The 22,204-nt window shown below is 41.3% G+C and overlaps 1 long non-coding RNA gene across 1 annotated transcript in view; it reads left to right on the top strand.

The window, feature by feature from the left end:
- LOC116575987 overlaps positions 1-21,863 on the top strand; it is a 203,835-nt gene extending 181,972 nt beyond the window's left edge. The window contains exon 3 of the long non-coding RNA XR_004279998.1: positions 21,324-21,863. This is a non-coding gene — a long non-coding RNA (uncharacterized LOC116575987). The remainder of the gene's footprint in view (positions 1-21,323) is intronic.
- The last annotated feature ends 341 nt before the right edge of the window (positions 21,864-22,204 follow it).

Below are 22,204 nucleotides of genomic sequence, written 5' to 3' on the forward strand. Positions count from 1 at the left end.
TCCCATCTTGTTTCATTGATTCTTCTCCTACCCACTTAAGCCCCCATGTTGCATCACCACTTCCTCATATCAGGGAGATCATATGATAGTTGTCTTTCTCCGCTTGACTTATTTCGCTAAGCATGATACGCTCTAGTTGCATCCATGTTGTCGCAAATGGCAAGATTTCATTTCTTTTGATGGCTGCATAGTATTCCATTGTGTGTATATATATACCACATCTTCTTTATCCATTCATCTGTTGATGGACATCTAGGTTCTTTCCATAGTTTGAAAGCCCTGCTCTTAAGTCAGCTCACTGCCATCTGCTTCGAGAGTCCTTCTCTGGCCGCTCGGTCTGGGTCCCACCTTGTCCAAAACACTATCCTGTCACCCCTGCAGGTCACAGAAGCAAAATAACATGGGAAAGTGGCCTTTGATCCTCTAGGAGCCTGGGCTCTCATGCTGTGAGACCATGGGCAAGTCACAGGTTCTCCAACCATGTCCTTGTGTGTAAAATAGGAAGGATGAAGTGTTCTCTGACAAACCTACTTGGAGGGCTGTCCTGTGGCAAAACCTACAAATACACAAACGTAGCCAGCATTCAGACCTGATTCTTTACCACGTTCTCCCAGAGAATTTGGTAATATGTGAGACTTTGCCCACTGAGTCTCAGAAATGCGACCCATTGTGGCACGAAAGGGCAGCAACTATATTCATTCTGCTTTTTACTAGTATGTACCGAGTTCTTCTGACTGGTAAGAAAAGAGCAAGGAAAGAGAGAAGGAAGGCCGGGGGAGCGAGGGGTCCAGCAGCGTTATTTGCCAGAGGCGGCCGTTCATCACTTTCATGATCTCCTGGGACCCTCACGGCGGCTCTCATCCCATTTTCTAGATCAGGAAACTCAAGTCCAGAGAGTTTAAGGGCATGGTCTCCCCCACAGGGGTCCTGCGTAAATGAACACCGCAGGCTGTGTGGACAGCTCCTGTGACTTCAAACCCCACACTTTCCGTGGCCACCATGCTGCTTCCAAGAAATACCAAGGGCAAGAAATTTGGACAAAGAGACACAGGCTATAGAGAAAATTAAATTTACTCAACCATTAAAGAAAGGAGAATTATCAACTCTTTTTTTCCAGATTGAACTGAATTCTGGGGGGAAATATATGTGGAGCAGCTTGAGGTTAGCTATGAGGGGTGATTTAATAACAGATACAGTGTTGTAGCCACTAACGAGGCTATGAAAGATACCTATGGAATATGGTTTCAAGATGGGTTTTAAACCCTGACATCAAACCTTACATCATTCCAGGAGGATTTGAATGAGAGTCTGTGTGAAGACAAAGGGACAGACATTAATTTAAAGTTCCTAGTTGTGATCCTTGATCTTTATAAAATGAAACTATCTTTTTAAATTATAAAAGGATATATTTTTATACATGTTTTTAAAATTCAGAAGTCAAGGGCGCCTGGGTGGCTCGGTGGGTTAAACCTCTGCCTTCGGCTCGGGTCATGGTCTCAGGGTCCTGGAATCGAGCCCTGCATCGGGTTCTCTGCTCCGGGGGGAGCCTGCCTCCCCCCCACCCCCCGCCTGCCTCTCTTCCTACTTGTGCTCTCTCTCTCTCTCTCTCAAATAAATTAATAAATAATCTTAAAATCTAAAAAAAATTCAGAAGGGAATAATGTAGAAAATATGCCACCAACTCCCCTCATAAGCTCCTCCCCAGAGACAATCATCATTTACAGTCCGACCTAGTTGCCGTCTATACCGTATCTGTTTATGCCTGTGTGAACCTTTGCCTTCTTGTGGCCATTCACTCCATACAGTTCCTTAACCACTTCTTTCTTTTTCCACTCTATACAACAGACAATATCTCAAGTCAACAAGACAGATCTGCTTTGTCTTTTCTATTGCTACACAGTGGGCATACCGTAATTATTCCTTTTTCTTTGTTTAGGAATCTAATACAGTGATCTTTTCAGAAGAAAGACCTACTGCTCCACCAATTTCTTTTCCCCATCCTGTCCAGTGTGAACCGCCCACACACTGTTAGTTGTTTCTACTATATGCGTGTGAAAACAGTCATTTCTGTGTTTCCCAGAAGCTTTGGTCACTTGGTCCACTAATTCTGTGTATGCAAGAAATGTTGACAAGAAATAATTATTCATTTCTGGAATGAAAAGATCTTCAGGTAAAGGTTACAGAGTCTTCTGATCATACAAAACTTGTGAAAAATAAAATCTTGACTGCATGAGACTCAACGTCCCGTGGCCAGAGCAGTGACCACAATCTCACAGCACGGCAGTCCTTAGAATTCCTATAAACCAAGTAAAGGACTTTGGACTTCATGCTGGAGGCAATGGGAGATGGTGGGACACAAATGCTTGCCTTCCTGCGCAGAGAGCATGATCAGATAAGTGACATAGGAAGATCATAGCAGCTGAAGATAGTGGTTTAGAAGAGGGAAAACCCAGGGGTAAGGAGACCCAGTTGCTCATGAATGAAGAGGTTTTTTAAAGATTTAAGTATTATACTTTAGTAATATTTTCCTTTTTAAGCTATTACTTTACTTACTTGATTACGGTATTAAGTATTATTGGGGCCCTGATACCATCACTGCTGTCAGAAGTGTAAGTACAAACTCGGACCTTCCCTTCTAAAATGGCCCTTGCCCTTATTAAATTGCCAAAGAACCAAACTCCACTTCCAAGATGGCTTAATTAAATGGCTCTCTCTCTCTAGAGGGCTACTTGAGCAGCTTTAGGACATGAAAGCTACTCCCTCCAGAGCAAGAGAGTGGACAAGGAGGAAGCCACATGCTTTACGACCTAGTCTCAGAAGTTGCTCAAGGTGACATCTGCCCCATGCATTTCATTAGAAGTAAGTCGTGCAGTCTGTCTGTCCCACACTTCAGGGGACCGACCTCCTCCAGGAGTCCTTCTGTACTCCACCAAGTGCCATGTCTCAAAGAGGGGAGTGTCAGGGACTTTGTGGACATGCTTCAAAACCAGCACAGGAGTCTACTTTCAAGTCCAGATTGATGCCTATGAGAGCCAGAACCTGAGGAGATTGTGAGGCACAATTCTCCAGGAACTGACAGAAACAAAAGGGAGTTCTTCAGACTTTCCCAGACCATAGAAGTGGGTGGTTTAGTTTATCTAGACATCTGCGAGGCAGGGAGGCCACAAGATACTTCAGTTACACTGCGAACCTCTACCTGTTACCAACTGTGTTCACGAGGCCATGAGATCTGATTTTTTCCTGTTAGTCCTCAGAAGCTGTAAGAACATGCCAAGTGGTCATTATTTCCATGTATTCCAAATTTTAGTTCCAAACAAGAAAATTTAGCACCTACATGAGCATTCAAGGACTGTGTTCTGTTCTGTTGGGGCAGGATTAGACATATTTAAGTTGGAGAATGTGAACCTTAAAACAAGTCTTCAGGTACCCAGATCCTCTTTTCTGTCCCGACTTCTGTGGAAGACATGTATGTCTCTGGTGTGTTTCTATGCTAGTAATCAGGCTGAGAAATTACATCATTCAACCAGTTTCTTAAACCAGTTGTACACTGAAGGGTACAAGCAGGAGTAAACTTTACTTTTTATCACCACTGCCTCCTTTGATATTCTCTATAATTCATTCATTTACCCTCCCCTCAATGAAATCTCAAGCAGATCTCCTAATTTTTCTCTTAAATGGTAAAATACTACCGTATTTTATCTAAAATGTGCATATGTTTCCATCTTAACATCTCATCTGAGTCTTAATGTCATCTTATAATCATAATTGAAGGGTTTTTTTTTCCCTTAGTTGTATATAAAATAATGGAGCACCTTATCATCAACAGCATCTTAATTTAGTGTCTCTTTTTCCAGTATTAAAAAAGTCTATTCAAGGGGTGCCTGGGTGGTTCAGTCGGTTAAGCCTCCGACTAGATTTCAGCTCAGGTCATGATCTCAGGGTCATGAGATCAAGCTCTACGTTGGGATCCGCGCTCAGAATGGAATCTGCTTGAAGATTCTCTCTCACGCCCCCCCCCCCCCGCCAAAATCTATTCAAGTATAATAAGCACAATTCTATTGTCATCTAATATAAAACTTTTTCCTTCTTGGAGCGCCGACCTACTTCAGGCTTGGAAGCCTATAACGAGTAAAGATAGGAGTGACTAGATTCCTGTCAACCTCTTTTTCCACCTTCTCCTTCAGTCCACAGCTGAGGTGTTGGGACCTTTCAGGGACGGAATAAGGTGAGTGAGAGGAAGTCAGGGCCAGTCCAAGTACTGTTGATTCATAACACAGTTCTACTCGGGCAGAGACAGCCTCTCAGTGTTCGAAATGTCCGTGCTTTTCTTCTTGGACTGGTTTGTGGCCTCTTTCAGAGACAGCTTCCATCACGGGCAATCTCTTGCCTGCAGTTCCTTTGACGCAGGCTCTGCTGCCTCCAGCTGGCCACTCACAGCTTCCTCTTTAGCTGCTGGTTTCTCGCAGCCGCCTGTCTGCTGGGTCAGTCGCCTCCTGTGGAGTCCCACTGAGAACAGCCCAGTAGGATTCCCTCCGGCCATGGGGCCTCCCAGGTTCCTGGGGAGTTCAAGCATCCCTGTCCCACCAGAGGCTAGAAGTTGTGGTAAACTCCCCCAGAGCCACCTCCCTCGCTCTGCTGCAAGTCCGTGAAGCTCAGGCCACTGACTCTCGTCTTCAGACTCCATGGTGGTGGGTCCGATGCTAGGCCCTCCATCCCGTCCCATGTCAGAAGCCCATGAAAACTCTCCAGATGGTTTTCTTGAAGCATCCTCACTGCGTCTGAGTACACTATCTTACTACCTGCCACTCGCAAGGGTCCGTTTTAGGCAACCTGCTTCTGTTGGAGCTTTCATCGCCGACTTCCATACAGACACAATCATACATCGAATACTAAATAAGTAAATAAAATTTTATTTATTAAATCAGTTCGTTCTCTAGTTAAAATGTTGAGAAATTGCTCACCTTAAAAACACAACAGTTGGGGCGCCTGGGTGGCTCAGTGGGTTAAGCCGCTGCCTTCGGCTCAGGTCCTGATCTCAGGGTGCTGGGATCGAGTCCCACATCGGGCTCTCTGCTCAGCGGGGAGCCTGCTTCGCTCTGTCTCTCTCTGCCTGCCTCTCCATCTACTTGTGATTTCTCTCTGTCAAATAAATAAATAAATAAAATCTTTTTAAAATAAATAAATAAATAAATAAATAAATAACACAACAGTAGGGGCACCTGGGTGGCTCAGTAAAGGTTGCGCAGCCAACTCGTTGTTTCAACTCAGCTCATGAGCTCAGGGTCACGAGATGGAGCCCCCATCGGGCTCCCTGTTCAGCAGGGAGTCTGATTCTCTCCCTCTCCCTTTGCCCCTGCCCCCACTCATACACTCTTGAGCACTTACGCTCTTTCTCTGAAATAAATTTAAAAATCTTTAAAAAAAAATATAGCAGTAAGATGAGATACAGTGACTCTCTACTTCATGCCAGGTCAAATTAGACACTGTCGATGGACTAAGGACAAAAGCTTACCGACGCAGTTATGCCTGCTGAGATTGCGTAGGCTACATCTAATCACGGGGAAATAGCAAAGACTCCAAGCGCAGGAATCAAATCAAATTATCAGCTTTCATACTGACAATCTAGGGAATTCAGAGGTCAAATGCTAATACCTCCTAATACTTCACTCCTGAATTAATCAGACTTAACACCAGTCCCTCTGGCGGTTACATGCATAAACCATAGGCCTCTTAATTCAGGAGACAATGTCTCCCCTATTAGGCTTGTCACAGAAGAAAAGGAGCCTTAGAATACTTGTGGGGCTCAGGGGTAGGCAGATCTAAAGGAGGAAAGAACCCCAAAGGGGCTGAAATACAGAAGGTCCCCAGCGAGTAAGGGGGTCAGCTTTATAGACAGAAGTAAACTTTTGAGGGGGGAATCTAGACCCCCCAGGCACAATGTCTTTGCTGGAATTCACTCTTTCCTCCAGGTGAACCCAGCTCTCTTCCAGGGCATGAGGTCTGAACGTTAGCTCAGCTTCAGCCCCCAGTCTCCGGCACAGGGGCAGCCTGTGGAAATGGTAGCCCCAAGCGCCTAATTCTCTCTCAGTAGCTCAGAAGCTTTGAGTAGAACAGATTGTAGGGTGGAAATTCCCTTCCTTTTCTACTGCAGACTTGAACATTCTATTTTGGTGGCCTGTGTAGGGATTCTGTGAAGAAGAGAAAGTGGTTTCCTCTACATGAGAGATCTCAATACATTAACGATATCTGCAGGCCTTTTTTTCCCCTTATAGTTTATCATTTGCTTCAATTTTTATGTGATTTCCTAAAAACAGATATTTTGAATACTTAGCATTTTGACAGAAAATGCAAGGACTCTGAAGAATTCATTAGGAACACAAGATAAAACCTTTTAACATTTTTAGTTACTAACAACTCACTCATTTATTGGACAATTCAGTGTCGTTCTCAACTATGTGCCTACTGTGCCCATTTCAGAATTACTTTGGAACGTCAGATCTCACGTATGGGTGGGGGGTGGTGTTTAAGATTTATTTATTTGAGAGAAAAAGTGAGTGAGAGAGGGAACACAAGCAGGGGGAGGGGCAGAGGCAAAGGGAGAAGCAGCCTCCCCACTGAGCAGGGACCCCGATGTGGGGCTGGATCCCGGGGCCACAGGATCATGACCTGAGCGGAAGACAGCCACTTACCTGAGCCACCCAGGCGCCCCCATCAGATCGCACATAAACATACCTCTAATGTCACCTCTCCCAAGCAGGAACACACTACCTGTGACAGTATATTTTTTCATCTCCCATACATCAGTGTTACATCACAGCTCTTACATTTTCTAAGAAGGTACGAGAGTGATTTTCAAGAATTTATCCCACTGCTTTTGATCTCTTCTGGGTTTTTCTTTCTTTTAAAAGAATACTTTATATAATTTCTCCTAGAATTGAGCACATTTTTTACAGACTCTCAATATTTCTCTTCAAAACATGTCAATTTTCGTTAATCATGGGAAGTATATTTTTTCTCTTCACATATTACACATATACACATATTACATGCTACACTTCCTAGTGTGCAAGCCAATCTCATCTCCTTATTCTGAATTGTCTGGTAATTTAGGTTTAGGTGAGTCTATGGTATGTCAATAGCAATATTTGGATTTTGCTTTTAGGGGTCCATCTAGGAATGGACTTTATAGTGGGGACATTTGGAGCATTCATATTAAAGTTTTTTTTTTTTTTTTTTTAGATTTTATTTATTTATTTTAGAGAGACAGCGATATAGCAAGAGAGGGAACACAAGCAGGGTGAGTGGAAGACGGGGAAGCAGGCTTCCCGCTGAGCAGGGAGCCCGATGCAGGGCTCGATCCCAGGACCCTGGGAGGCAGGCACCCTGCCTCCTGAGCCAGAGGCAGACGCTTAATGACTGAGCCACACAGGTGCCCCTGGAGCACTCATATTAATTACTCTAAGCAATACGCCTGTTATGATTACAATCATCTTGTATGCTATTTCCATACTTTTTGCTATTTCCCTTCTCTATGATCCTATCTTTTGCTGCACTGACTTATATTAGCTTTCTCTTCTTTTCTAGTGATGAACTCGTCATATATCCTACTTACACCACTGTCATCTTTACATTATAGTAATTATAATAAATACGTTTGAACCCATACTTCTAAATAAAAATCAGTAATGATTTCCACTTGTGAAATCTTGACTTCTCCCCTGCCTGTCTTACAAGCTTTGACTGAGCTTTCTGATCCAGATGATTATTTTATTTTTTCTTACTTTATGTATCTTATCTTGTAGGAAATATTATTTACATTTTCATGGTGTTATGAACTTAGTAACAACTCTGAAATTTATTGGCCTCTCTGCTTACTGGTTTTTGTTTTACATCATTCTTCCCATTCTTGAGTTCTTCATTTTGATTCATTTCTCAGTCTATTGAACCAAAAGAACACTTGCTCACGCTCTGTCAGGCTGTATGTGTCATTACCTCTGCCCACACTACTTCCTCAGCCTTCATGCCCACCACTTGATGATGTCCAACTTCCTACTGTGTTCCCACAGCACATCCGTTGTGTGTACTTCTATAATGGAGCTTATTGCCTTCTAGGTGTGCACTACTGGAATTTAAGCCCCATGAGAACGTGAAAATTAGTAGTGGGAAACCTCACAAAAATGGAGTCAGGGGTTTCAGCAGGGAGAGCTCTCGTGCCCTATGCTCACAGTCAATTGCAGACCCAATAGGAAGAGCTGGACTTGACCTTGCATGGATTTAACCTCGCACATGGACATCACTCTGCTATTCCAGCCAGAAAAAGAGATGCTTTCCACATCCCCCACTCTACCCCTCACCCAGCACCAACCCTCTCAACTCCCCTCCAAGACAGCTCAGCTGGTGAGAAGCCACCACACTTCAACTCTCAGTTTACTCCAACAGCCTTCTGGTTCCTAAAAGCCTTCTCACCTTACCCCTTTTCTCCTTAAGAAACCATACCTCTCCTTCATTCCTCAGACTTTCCTATGGTTATACTGCAGGTTATTTGTTCCAGGTTGTAGTTTTCTTTCATTCCTGGATAAACCCATACTTTTTAAAGATTTTATTTATTTATTTGACAGACAGAGATCACAAGTGGGCAGAGAGACAGGCAGAGAGAGAGGGGGAAGCAGGCTCCCTGCTGAGCAGAGAGCCCGATGCAGGGCTCGATCCCAGGACCCTGAGATCATGACCTGAGCCAAAGGCGGAGGCTTAACCCACTGAGCCACCCAGGTGCCCTAAACCCATCTTTTTAAAAAATATTTTATTTATTTATTTGAGAGAGAGAGAGAGAATGAGAGAGAGTGCATGCACACAAGCAATGCAAGAGCACAAGCAGGGGGAAAGGGTGGAGGGAATGATTTTTAAATCAACATTAAATTTAATAATTAGTAAGATAATTTATTAACTCACAATTAGTCATTAATTTGAAAATCAATGTTTTATTTTTTATTTAAAAAATTTTAAGTATAGTTGATACACAATGTTACATTATTTCCGGGTGTCCAACATAGTGATTCAACAACTCCATACTATGTGCTATGTTCATTCCAGTTGTAGCTACCATCTGCCACCATACAGTGCTATTACAGTATCCTTGACTACATTCCCTATGCTGTGCCTTTTATTCCCAGGACTTATTCATTCCATAACTGGAAGCCTGTGCCTCCCATTCCCCTTCATTCATTTTACCCATTCCCTTCCTCCCGCCCTTCCCTCTGGCAGCCATCAGTTTGTTCTCTGTATTTTAGGTATGAGTCTGCTTTTTGTTTGTTTATTCATTTGTTTTTTAGATTTCACATATGAGGAAAGTCACATAGTATTTGTTTTTCTCAGTCTGACTTATTTCACTTAGACTAATAACCTCTGGGTCCATCCATCTTGTCCCAAACGACAAAGAGCTCATCCTTTATCATGGCTATATAATATTCCACCATGCATGGATGATGGGGGAAAGGCATGACCAGAATCCAAATCTAAATCAGGCAAAGAAAACAAGACTGCACATTAGATCAGACCAGGCTGGAGACTGTTCTCCTAGTCACACTGAAGATCATTCCTCTCAGACATCCAGAGAAGGAGATGAGTTTAGATCAAAACTCATGAATGATCTTTGTTGTTGTTATATTTATTCATTAAAGTACTAAATATACATAATTTCTTAAATTTCATATTATGAACCGAATTTTTTTCAAACATCCTTTTTTATTTTTATAAAATACCAAGTTAATGGGCCTCTATATGTATGGTAATTGTCATTATTGATTAAGGCTGGTATAACAAAATACAATAGACCAGATAACTTATAAACAACAGGAATTCATTGCTCACAGTTCTGGAGACTGAAACCCAATATCATAGTAGCAGCATGGTCAGGTGAGGGTCTTCTTCTGGATCCCAGAATTCTATTGTATTCTCACATGGTAGAAGGGGCAACCTAGCTCTCTGGGGCCACTTTTATAGAGGAACCAATGTCATTCATGAGGGCTCTGCCCTTGCCACCTAATCATCTCCCAAAGATCTCATCTCCTTAATGCCATTACTTTGGGTAGTGGGATTTCAACATATGCGTTTTGGAGGGACCAAACATTTAGATCACAGCAGTTATGAAAATGGACTGGAAATATCCTGTGTCTTAAATCATTTGCATAGTGCACGTTTGCATGCTTGTTTTATTTATTTATTTTCTCAGTGTTCCAAGATTGATTGATTGTGCACCACACCCAGTGCTCCATGCATCATGTGCCTTCCTTAATATTCACCACCAGGCTCATCCAGCCTCCACCCCCCAACCCTCCAAAACGCTCAGTTTGTTTCTCAGAGTCCACAATCTGTCATGTTCATCTCCCCCACTGATTTCCCCAAATTCACTTTTCCTTTCCTTCTCCTAATGTCCTCCATGTTATTCTTTATGCTCCACAAGTGGAACCATATGATAATTGACTCTCTCTGCTTGACTTATTTCACTCAGCATAATCTCCTCCAGTCCCATCCATGTTGATACAAAAGTTGGGTATTCATCCTTTCTGATGGAGGCATAATACTTCGTTGTATATATGGACCACATCTTCTTTATCCATTCGTCTGCTGAAGGGCATCTTGGCTCTTTCCACAGTTTAGTGAATGTGGCCATTGCTGCTATGAACATTGGAGTACAGGTGGCCCTTCTTTTCACTACACCTGTAACTTTGGGGTAAATACCCAGTAGTGCAATTGCAGGGTTGTAGGGTAGCTCTATTTTTAATTTTTTTGAGGAATCTCCACACTGTTTTCCAAAGTGGCTGCACCAACTTGTATTCCCACCAACAGTCTAAGTGGGTTCCCCTTTCTCCACATCCTCTCCAACACATGTTGTTTCCTGTCCTGTTAATTTTGGCCATTCTAACTGGTATAAGGTGGTATCTCAATGTGGTTTTGATTTGAATTTCACTGGTGGCTAATGGTAATGGAACATTTTTTCATGTATCTGTTAGCCATTTGAATGTCCTCTTTGGAGAAGTATCTGTTCATGTCTTCTGCCCATTTTTTGACATATTGAATATCTGTTTTCTAGGTGTTGGGTTTGAGGAGTTCTTTATAGACCTTGGATATCAGCCCTTTGAACTGTCATTTGCGAATATATTCTCCAATTCTGTGGTTTGCCTCTTTGTTTTGTTGACTGTTTTCTTTGCTGTGCAGAAGCTTTTGTTCTTGATCAAGTCCCAAAAGTTCATTTTTGCTTTTGTTTCCTTTGACTTTGGAGACGTGTCTTGAAAGAAGTTGCTGTAGCCGATGTTGAAGGAGTTACTGTCCATGTTCTCCTCTAGGATTTTGATAGATTCCTGCCTCACGTGGAAATCTTTCATTCATTTTGAGTCTATTTTTGTGTAAGGTGTAAGAGAATGGTCAACTTTCATGCTTCTATACATAGCTGTCCAATTTTCCGAGCACCATTTATTGAAGAGGCTTTTTTCCACTGGATATTTTTTCCTGCTTTGTCGAAGACTAGTTGACCATAGAGTTGAGGACCCATATCTGGGTTTTCTATTCTGTTCCCTTGATCTACGTGTCTCTTTTGGTGCCAGTACCATGCTGTGTTAGTGATTACAGCTTTGTAATAGAGCTTGAAATCAGGCAACGTGATGCCCCCAGATTTTTTTCTTTTTCAACATTTCCTTGGCAATTCAGGATCTTTTCTGGTTCCATACAAATTTTAGGATTGTTTGTTCCAGCACTTTGAAAAATGCCAGTGGAATTTTGACTGGGATGGCACTGAAAGTATAGATTGCTCTGGGCAGTACAGGCATTTTAACAATGTTTATTCTTCAGATCCATGAGCATGGAATGCTCTTCCATCTTTTTGTGTCTTCTTCAATTTCTTTCATGAGTGTTCTGTAGTTTCTCAAGTACAGATCCTTTACCTCTTTGGTTAGGTTTATTGCAAGGTATCTTATGGTTCTTGGTGCCATAGTAAATGGAATCGATTCTCTAATTTCCCTTTCTATATTTTCATTGTTAGTGTATAGGAAAGCAACATATTTCTGTGCATTCATTTTGTATCTTGTCACATTACTGAATTGCTGTATGAGTTCTAGTAGTTTGGTAGTAGAGTCTTTTGGGTTTTCCATAAACTATCATGCCATCTGTGAAGAGAGAGAGTTTGACTTCTTCTTTGCCAATCTGAATACCTTTTATTTCTTGTTGTTTTCTGATTGCTGTTGCTAGGACTTCTAGTACTATGTTGAACAGTGGTGAGAATGATCATCCTTATTGTGTTCCTGATCTCAAAGGGAAGGCTGTTAGCTTTTTCTCATTGAGAATGATATTTGCTCTGTGTTTTTCATAGATATATTTTATGAAGTTGAGGAATGTTCCCTCTATCCCTATACTTTGAAGAGTTTTAATCAGGAGTGACTGCTGTATCTTGTCAAATGCTTTTTCTGCATCAGTTGAGAGGACCATGTGGTTCTTCTCTCTTCTCTTATTCATTTGTTCTATCACATTGATTGATATGTGAATGCTGAACCACCCTTGCATCCCAGGGATAAATCCCCCTGGCCATGGTGGGCAATCTTTTTAATGTACTGTTGGAGCCTATTAGCTAGGAATTTGTTGAGAATCTTGGCATCCATATTCTTCAGGGATATTGCTCTGAAATTGTCCTTTTTGATGGGGTCTCTGCCTAGATCAGGGTAATTCTAGCTTCATAGAAAGAGTCTTGAAGTTTTCCTTCTGTTTCTATTTTTTGAAACAGCTTTGGGAGAATAGCTATTATTTCTTCGTTGAATGTTTGGTAGAGTTCCCCAGGGAATCCATCAGGTCCTGGGCTCTTGTTTTTGGGGAAGTTTTTGATCACTGCTTCAATCTCATTACTAGAGATTGGTCTATTCAGGTTGTCAATTTCTTCCTGTTTCAGTCTTGGAAGTTTATAGGATTCCAGGAATGCATCCATTTCTTCTAGATTGCTTAACTTATCGGCATGTGACTGTTGATAATAATTTCAGATGATTGTTTCTATTTTCTTGGTGTGAGTCGTGATCTCTCCCCTTTCATTCATCATTTTATTAATTTGAGTCCTCTCTTTTCTTTTGGATTAGTTTGGCCAGTGGTTTATCTGTCTTACTGATTCGAAGAACCAGCTTCTAGTTTCGTTGATGTGTTCTACTATATCTCTACTTTCTAACTCTTTGATCTTGCTCTCACCTTGATTATTTCCCTTCTTGTGCATGGGGTTGACTTAATTTGTTGTTGATTTTCCAGTTCTTTAAGGTGTAAAGAGAGTTGGTGTATTCAGGATTTTTCAGTTTTTTTTGAGTGAGGCTTGGATGGCTATGTTTTTCCCCCTTAGGACCGCCTTTGCTGTATCCCATAAGTTTTGGGGAAAAAAAAAGAAAAATTCCAGCCAAAATGAACCCCAAGAATAAAATTTATATAGTACAAAAACAAAACCAAAACACAGAAACAATAACAGAAGGATAAGATGGGAAGGTGGTTATAAACCTCCGATGTGGGCAAGGAATTTTATTTCAGTTCTTCCTGGGTACATCTTATTATCTTCAGTGAAGGATTCACTTTCCAGAGATATAGGGAAATTAAAACTGGTTTATATATTTTATATATAGTGGTAGTATTGAATAGGGGAAAAGGATTACCTTGAAGTTTATATCTATAGATGTATAAAAAAAAAGAAAAGAATAAAACATAGATATATGTATGAAAAAGTTCAAGTTAAAAAGTTATTATGTAATATGTTATATTAAGCATCTAATTTTAATGGTAAGTAGGTTAAAGAAAGAAGAATCATGAGAAAATTTTTAAAAAGAAAAGAGTTATATCTGTGAAATATACAGGGTTTGGGGTAATACCAGGGCCTTAGTATATTGTTTTCTCCTGATATTGGGGTTTTAGTTTTATGGGGACCCTGTGGTTATTGTCCTCTTGTTCTTTTGGCTTGTCTTCTGGGGCAGTGGGTTAAGTGTCTGACTGGGGCGCGTTGTTTTTCAGTCAGTCTTGCTTCGGCTGAGTCACCCTGCCCCCTGTCAAGGCTAGGCTTGTGTGGCTAGGGTGTGTGGAAACTGGTTTTTCAGACTTCTGTTTTCTGGCGATTTTTGTTCTTTGGTCGCTTTTTGCGGCTTTTCAGAGGATTAGTGCCAAGTAAACTCTCTGCACCGAGACCTCTGCCTCAGAAAGAAGCCTCCGTCTGCTCCCCTCTAGGTGGTCCAGAGAACACACAGATACTCCCCCCTCTGCAATCTCTGCTGAACACTGCACCTCCCACAAGTGCTGTGCACTCCCAGCCACCATCTCAGTGGTCACGCGAGGCCCCTGCTTGTTTCTGCACCCCCATGCCTCTAAAGCTGCGAGTGATATTGGTCTGGGCGAGCCGAATTCCAGTGGTTGCCGCTGCCAGGACTGCTGTCTAAAGTCCATTCCCATGCTGGGTGTGGTCAGAATGGGCTGCGGCGCAGGTCACGGAATGCTGTGGGTCCAGGGACCTCCAGCAGGAGACTGTGCTGAGCTTTCCAGGGTGCGGCGGGGGTGTGTGCAGCCCCAGTGGTGATGCAAGCAGCGGAAAGCTGTGGGCTCAGGGACCATTGACTGGAGGCCCCACTGGGCTCTCTCAGACATGGTGACATGGGTGAGCCCCAGCCTGACCACCCTGGGACCGTGTGCTTTGGTCCATGCCTGTGGCTGCCCAATTCCACCAATTCCTCCTTAAAATCCTTTGTTCTTTTTGTGTTCTTTTAACCAGACTCCAAGTTAATGCCGGTCCCCAGGCATAGGGCACTTTGTATTGGGGTCTTACTTTGCAGTGGGTCATTTCTGGTGGCTCCCTCCCCCTTCTGTTTATCCTCTGATATCAGTCCAAGGGCTCCCACTCTGCTTTACCTCTCCACGATGATCTTCTGCCCCTGCAGAGATCCAAAAGTGGATAATCTGACATTTCAGGCTGATTTCATGGGTGTTGAGTGTTCTGGTAGATATTTTAGCTCAATTCAGGAGACCAGTTGAAACAGGGTCTCCTACTTCTCTGCCATCTTGCCCAGAGTATTGCTTTATTTAAGTTCAGCATTGCTTTTACTTGAACTTTATCTTTTTTTTTTTTTTTAATTTATTTATTCGACAGAGAGATCACAAGTAGGCAGAGAGGCAGGCAGAGAGAGAGGAAGAGAAGCAGGCCCCCTGCTGAGCAGAGAGCCCCATATGGGGCTCGATCCCAAGACCCTGGGATCATGACCTGAGCTGAAGGCAGAGGCTTTAACCCACCCAGGCGCCCCGAACTTTATCTTTTGTTATAATGTATGTACAGAAAAGGGCACAAATTTTAATTGCATAGTTCAACATATGAGTACTCACCAACAGATCACAATATAGAATAATTTACCACCTCATACGTTTCCCTCCCAGTCAATATACCTCCAAACAGTATCACTATTCTGACTTATTACCATTTAATTTTGCCTTTATTGCGCTTCATATAGTGGCATTTTACAGTATATCCCTTTTTGTTCCTGGCTTCTTTTGCTCGTAATTACATCTATAATGTTCATCGACCTTGTCATATAGTATTTATAATTTGTTCCACTTTAATTAGTATTATAATAAAAAGTGTATTAATATTCAATTAATTTGTCATTCTACTGTTGAAGGACATCTGGGTTGTTTTCCCAATCTGAGACTATTTTTAGTACACCTCATAAACTATGAACATTGTTCACTTTTGGGGTGAGCATATGCATTTCATTCTTAAGTAGGCTCCATGCCCAGTATGGAGCCCAACACAGGGTTTGAATTCACAACCCTAAGGTCAAGACTTTAGCTGAGGTCAAGAGTCAGACACTTAATTGACTGAGTCACCCAGGCACCCCTGCATTTATTATTATTAATATATTTATTATATCTCTAGGAGTGGATTTTCTAGGTCATGGGATATTCATATGTTCATTTTTTAAAAGCAGATGTATCAAGTGACAATTCCATCAGCCGTGTATTAGAATTCTAACTGTTCCACATCTTTGCTAACCCTTAGAATTGTCAATCCTTTTCATTTTAGTCATTCTGGTAGGTGGGTTTGTGGTCCTTTGTTTTGTTTTGTTTTTCAGATTTATTTATTAATTTGACAGAGAGTTGGGGGAGGGCGAGAGGGAGGAGCAAATTTCAGGCAGACTCCCCACTGAGTGTGGAGCCCCACACTGGCCTTGATCCCATAACCCTGAGATATTGACCCAAGCTGAAATCAAGTCAGACACTTAACCCACTGAGCCACCCAGGCATCCCTGGATTTGTGATTTCAATTTGCATTTACCTGATAATTAATGAAGTTGAGAACATTTTCATATTCTTATTGGCCATTTATATATCTTCTTTGTGTAGTACCTATTTACTTTTAACTAATTTTTTTATGGAATTAGCTATCTTATTGATTGAACAGTTCTATTATACTCTGGATACATTATATGTAGTTTGTATTTTAATTCTATTCCTAAGGTCATGAAGATTTTTCTTCCATGTCTTTTTCTAAAAGCCTTGTTTCATATTTCTCCTTCAGGTCTATGATCCATCTAGAATGATAAAAATGGCCCAAATTCTTTGCTGAACTCCTTGAGAGGCCAAGTCTAAATGCCACCCCTGTGAATCTGGGCTAGCCTTAGTGACTTGCATAACCAATAGAATGTGGCATACGTGTCATTCTGAGACTTCCGAGGCTAGCCATGAAAAGCCTTATAGCCTTCATCTTGGCCTCATGGAACACTCAGGAAACTTTGAGCTGCCATGTTATAGGCCCAACTATTTGAGACCACCATGCTGGAGAAGACAAATACATGTTTTAATTAATAGTGCCAGCTGAGCCTAGATTTCCAACCATTCCCACTAAGGGATCAGACAGGCAAGTAAAATCACCATGGACTCTCCAGACCACCACCATCCATCAGATGAATCAACACCACACAGAGCAGAAGAATTACCCAAATGAATCCTACTTGAACTCCTGGCACACAGAATTGAGATACAGTAAAATGACTGTTGGTTTAAGCCACCACAGTTTGGGGTATTTATTATGCAATAATAGATAAACGGAACATGATGTAGAGGGTCAAGTTGCTTTTTTTTTTAAAAATTGTGTGTTTAATGGCTCCAGGACCATTTATGCAAAAGATCATCATTTCTTCATGTCACTGTAGTAGCACTTTTCCTAAATCAGATGACTATATGAGGATCTGTTTCCATATCCTATATTCTCTTCCATATATCTACTTGTTATTTTTTTAGTTACTATAGAGTTATTAATAAGTCTCAATATCTAGCAATTAAAGTCCCTCAAATCTAATCTTTGTTCAAGCTTGTCAACTTTTCTTTGCATTTTTGCATTTCCATATGTGTTTTAGATTCAGCTATAATAGGTAAACAATTAACTATTATGCATCCTAAAATTATGCTTGAAAAAAATACAAATGCCTATGCTGTACTATTTTTAAAAAGCAGAATGAAAATAAAGGAAGATATCATAACAAAGTACAAAATGCAAAAAAAAAATCAGAACATGATACAGGTTAAATGAAACTCTATTATAGTAGGACTTTGAGGGATTTTTTTTCCCCTTCATATGACAACTGAAAAATAATCTTCACAGTTGTAACAAATTTAATATAATCTAAGCAACTTGTTCAGTTCAAGAAGCAACTATTGAGAACAATGCCAGGCAGTACCCTAGGACCTGTTGTCTGGAAACAGCATTCTGTGTTACTACTAGGAAATTTCAAAGGGTGCCTGGGTGGCCCAGTTGTTAAGTGTCTGTCTTCCTCTCAGGTCATGATCCCAGAGTCCTGGCATCGGGCTCCCTGCTCAGCAGGAGGCCTGCTTCTCCCTACCCCACTCATGTTCCCTCTCTCACCGTGTCTCTCTCTGTCAAATAAAATCTTTTTTTTTTTAAAGATTTTATTTATTTATTTGACAGAGAGAGATCACAAGTAGGCAGAGAGGCAGGCAGAGAGAGAGAGATGAGGAAGCACGCTCCCCGCTGAGCAGAGAGCCCGATGCGGGACTCGATCCCAGGACCCTGAGATCATGACCTGAGCCGAAGGCAGCAGCTTAACCCACTGAGCCACCCAGGTGCCCCTCTGTCAAATAAAATCTTAAAAAAAAAAAAAAAAAGGTATTTCAAAATGGAAACCTATGTTTGACCATGAGACATTTGAGTCAAGAAAGAAGTAAGGAGAGAGGGAGAAAGAAAGGAAAGGAAGAGGGAGGCAGGCAGGCAGGCAGGCAGGGAGGAAGAGAAAGCAGATAGGAACATTTTATTTATCCCAGACTTAAAATTTAGTTGTGCACTTGCTCAAAAATGCCATCATCACATGCAATCCAGATCACTTTCCCAAAATAAGTGTAACCAGTGATGCAAATTCCATGTACCATCTTTTTAATGACACTTATTTCATATCTAGATTGGCCCCTGTCCAAGAAGTTCATTTAGGAACTTTCCTAAATGAGGAACACGAGCAATTTCAAAATAAAAATACAAAAAATAAATAAACCGAACTTGGAGAAAACTATGGAAACCCCAAAACACCAACCCACCTTGTTGATCAGGAATGTTCATAACTTTGGCTCAGGTTATGATCCCATGGTCTTGCAGTGGAGTCCCACACTGGGTTCCCTGCTCGGCAGAGAGTCTGTTTTTCTCTCTTCCTCTGCCCTTCCCCCACTCATACACTCTCACTCTCAAAGAAATAAAATCTATTTTTTAAAGACTTTATTTATTTGACAGACCAAGATCACAAGCAGGCAGAGAGAGAGGAGGAAGCAGGCTCCCTGCTGAGCAGAGCACCCAATGCGGAACCGACCCCAGGACCCTGGGATCATGACCCAAGCCAAAGGCAGAGGCTTTTAACCCACTGAGCCACCCAAGCACCCCTCAAATAAATAAAATCTTTAAAAAAAAAAATGTTCTTAACTGTTTACAACTAACTCAGCATACACAAAATTATTAATTATAATAATTAATACTAGTGTTAATTCTTCTTTCACATGATTTTCACTTCATATCAATGTTTCTATGTAATATTAATAATTAACACTATCAATAGCATAGTATGTAATTTTATGCAATGTTAATAATTATCAACATTAAATACTAATTTAATATTAATTAAGCTTTTGCACTTTTTTTTCATTTAGTCTGCACAAAAGTTGATATCGTTAATCCAAATACAGGAGTTCATATTATTGCCTCATTTTACAAAGAAGGAAGCCTAGACTCAAAGAGGCTGCATAATTTACATAAGGTCAAACGTCTAGAATAGGCCAAGGCATTTTAACACACACTGCCTCCCTATAAAACTGAATCTTGGAACAGTGGCAGCAAAAAGTAAGCTCTCACTGAATAATAATGATTATCACTGATTATAACATGCTTCCAATACAATGAACTTAAAGTCTTAGATACCTAAGCATAGTTGAATTATATTTCAGAGGTGAAGAATGTAATTAAAATCTTAAGTTCAAGTGTACCCATACTTAGCAAACTTTAGGTCTTTAGTTTTATAGCCAATTTAAAAAGACACTACATTTTCTTTTTTTAAAAGAAATAATTAATATAGTCTCAGAAACTGTGTGCCTTTCAGATGCTTATTTTTAGTACTTCTAGTTTTCTGATCTAGTCTCAGTAACAATTGGTGCAAACTTTTGTTTTGAAGGGCAGTATTGTATTTTGGTTTTCTTGGAAACCACCACCGTCAAGGCCGCACACACAAGGTTATCACAGTGACGCATCTTCAAGAGGAAGTGAACAAGTTTTATTAGGACCTTAACTCTCCCCTTCAAAGGTTTGGAAGTTTGGGAGATATTAGCAGTCAAAATAAGACTAGCCACTAAGAAAGGAAATCTAAATGTCTTCCCTTTCAAAAGGGCAAACTGAAAGGTCACCAAATACAATTAAGAAGCAGAGTCTGAAAATAGCAATGTAGCTACTGATATCACTTCATCAAGACTTGTAATTCAATAAGGATTTTCATTCTTCAGCTCAAAACTGGTATCTCCTTCAGGGTGGGGTCAATCCACTCTCTCTTCTAATCCTTCATTCCTAGTGGTCTTTTTACTGAGCCATTGGAGAGATATAAGAGAAAGAGCTGTAGTCTGAAAGTTAGAAGATACGAGTTCTTTCTTTTCCTGCCACTTGACCAGCTGTGTAAAATAGATAAAAGAACAAGTTCCTTCTTGATTCACAGATGTGATCACATAGGTGACTCTCCTTTGTAAAAAAAAAAAACAAAACAAAACCCAGAATCAGTGGTTCTGTTCCCCAGGGTGCATTTGCCAATATCTGGAGACATTTCTAATTGTCCCAACTTGGGGTGCAGGTACTACCTGGCATCTAACAGATCAAGGCTAAGGACATCGCTAAACATCTTACAATACACAGGGCAGTCCCTCACATCAAAGAAGTGTCTTTTGGCCTCAATACTAATAGTGCTGAAGTTGAGAAAGACTGCCTTAGGGTTTGGATACAGGCAAATCTCCTGGGTGTGCCAGGATGACTATGACCTTAAAGGGAACCTCTCAGGTCCAGCCCTTCTCACCCAGCAAGAGTGAAGAAGCAAAGCAGCTCTTGCTCTTCTGCCTTAGTCCAAAGCCCCAGGGTGAGGACATGCAGAGGGTTAAGGGAAGGCCTGAGATCCCCTTGTCCATCCCAAGCTTACTAACACTCACCCTCCCTAGCTGCTTTCCTGGGATCCAAGTTATCAGAAAACGTGTTCTCCAACTGGACTGAATGTATAGCACTAAACAGTATTTACTGAATGCCCACTTATGTGCCATTAAGGAAGAGACAGAAAATATAACAGATTCCTATATCTCTTGTTTTAATAAATAAAATCCTTGTCATCCTCATCTAGAAATTTAGAATCTTGCAGATAGATTGCCACAAATAACCAGTGAAGAATCCTTCAAAATTACATGTGACATCATGGAGTGGGTGGGATATGGATATTGATCAGAAGAATGGAAAGGTCTTCAGGGCATAAGAGGTAAAAAGAAGGAGGGCAAAGATATAGGATGGTTAATTTTACGTGTAACTTGACTGGGCCATGGGTTGCCCAGACAGTTAATCACACATTATTCTGGTGTGTCTATGAGGGAGTTTGGGATGAAATTCAGATTTGAGTGGGTACACTAAATAAAACATTGCCGGCCCCAATATAGGTGGGCTTCATTCAATCAGCTGAAAGCCTGAGTAGAACAAAAAGACAAATCGTCCCATGAGTAAGAGAGAATTCCTCCTTCTTGACTGCCCTATCTTTCCTTGCCCACAGACTTCAGCTGAAACCAGGATGCATCCTGGGTGTTGGGACTGCTGGCTTTTGAACTAGAACCACACCACTGCTTCTCCTAGTTCTCTCCTTGCTGACTGCAGATCTTGGTACTTCTCAGCCACCAGAATCATGTGAGTCAATCATTACAATACATATGTATATCCTATTGGTTCTGTGTTTCTGCAATATCTTGCCTAATGGAACAGAGTGTAGAAGCAGCACTAAGGATGGCCCATGTGAGCAGCTGAGTGTGATCTTTCCAAAAAAAGGTTAAACAATTTAATGGGGAAGAAGTTTGCTTTCAGGAGCCTGTAGCCCTCAGCAGTTCATAAAGGGACACTGAAGAGCTTAAGAAAAGCTCATCCGAGGAATGGAACAAGTGTTTGTGTCCTAGAGGCAGAGGGGACACCCCCTCAAGATCAACAAGGGTAGAAAGACCTCCAGGTACATTATTGTGAAACACATGAGATACATGTGAAATACATGAAATACATATTCAGAGAAGATGTCTTAAGGGCAGCTGGCGGGGGGTGGGGGAGATATTCCTTATGTACAGAAGGAGGACCATCAGAATAATGTAAGACCTATCTACAGAAACCTGGCAAGCCAGACAGGGCGGGCAAGAGATATTCAGGGCACTAAATGGGAAGAACATGAGGCCATGAATACTTTATCCAGCAAGGCTGACATTCAGAATAGATGGACAGATAAAGAGCTTCCAAGAAGAACAAGGTTTAAAGGAGTATGTGACCATCAAGCTGGCACTACAAGAAATACTAAAGGAGGTTTTATAAAAGAAGAAAGAACACAAGAGTGACATAGAACAGAAATTCACAGAGACAATCTATACAAAACAAGGACTTCACAGGCAACATGATGTC

The sequence above is a fragment of the Mustela erminea genome, chromosome 17, assembly GCF_009829155.1.
Source record: "Mustela erminea isolate mMusErm1 chromosome 17, mMusErm1.Pri, whole genome shotgun sequence".
Taxonomy (NCBI): Eukaryota; Metazoa; Chordata; class Mammalia; order Carnivora; family Mustelidae; genus Mustela; species Mustela erminea.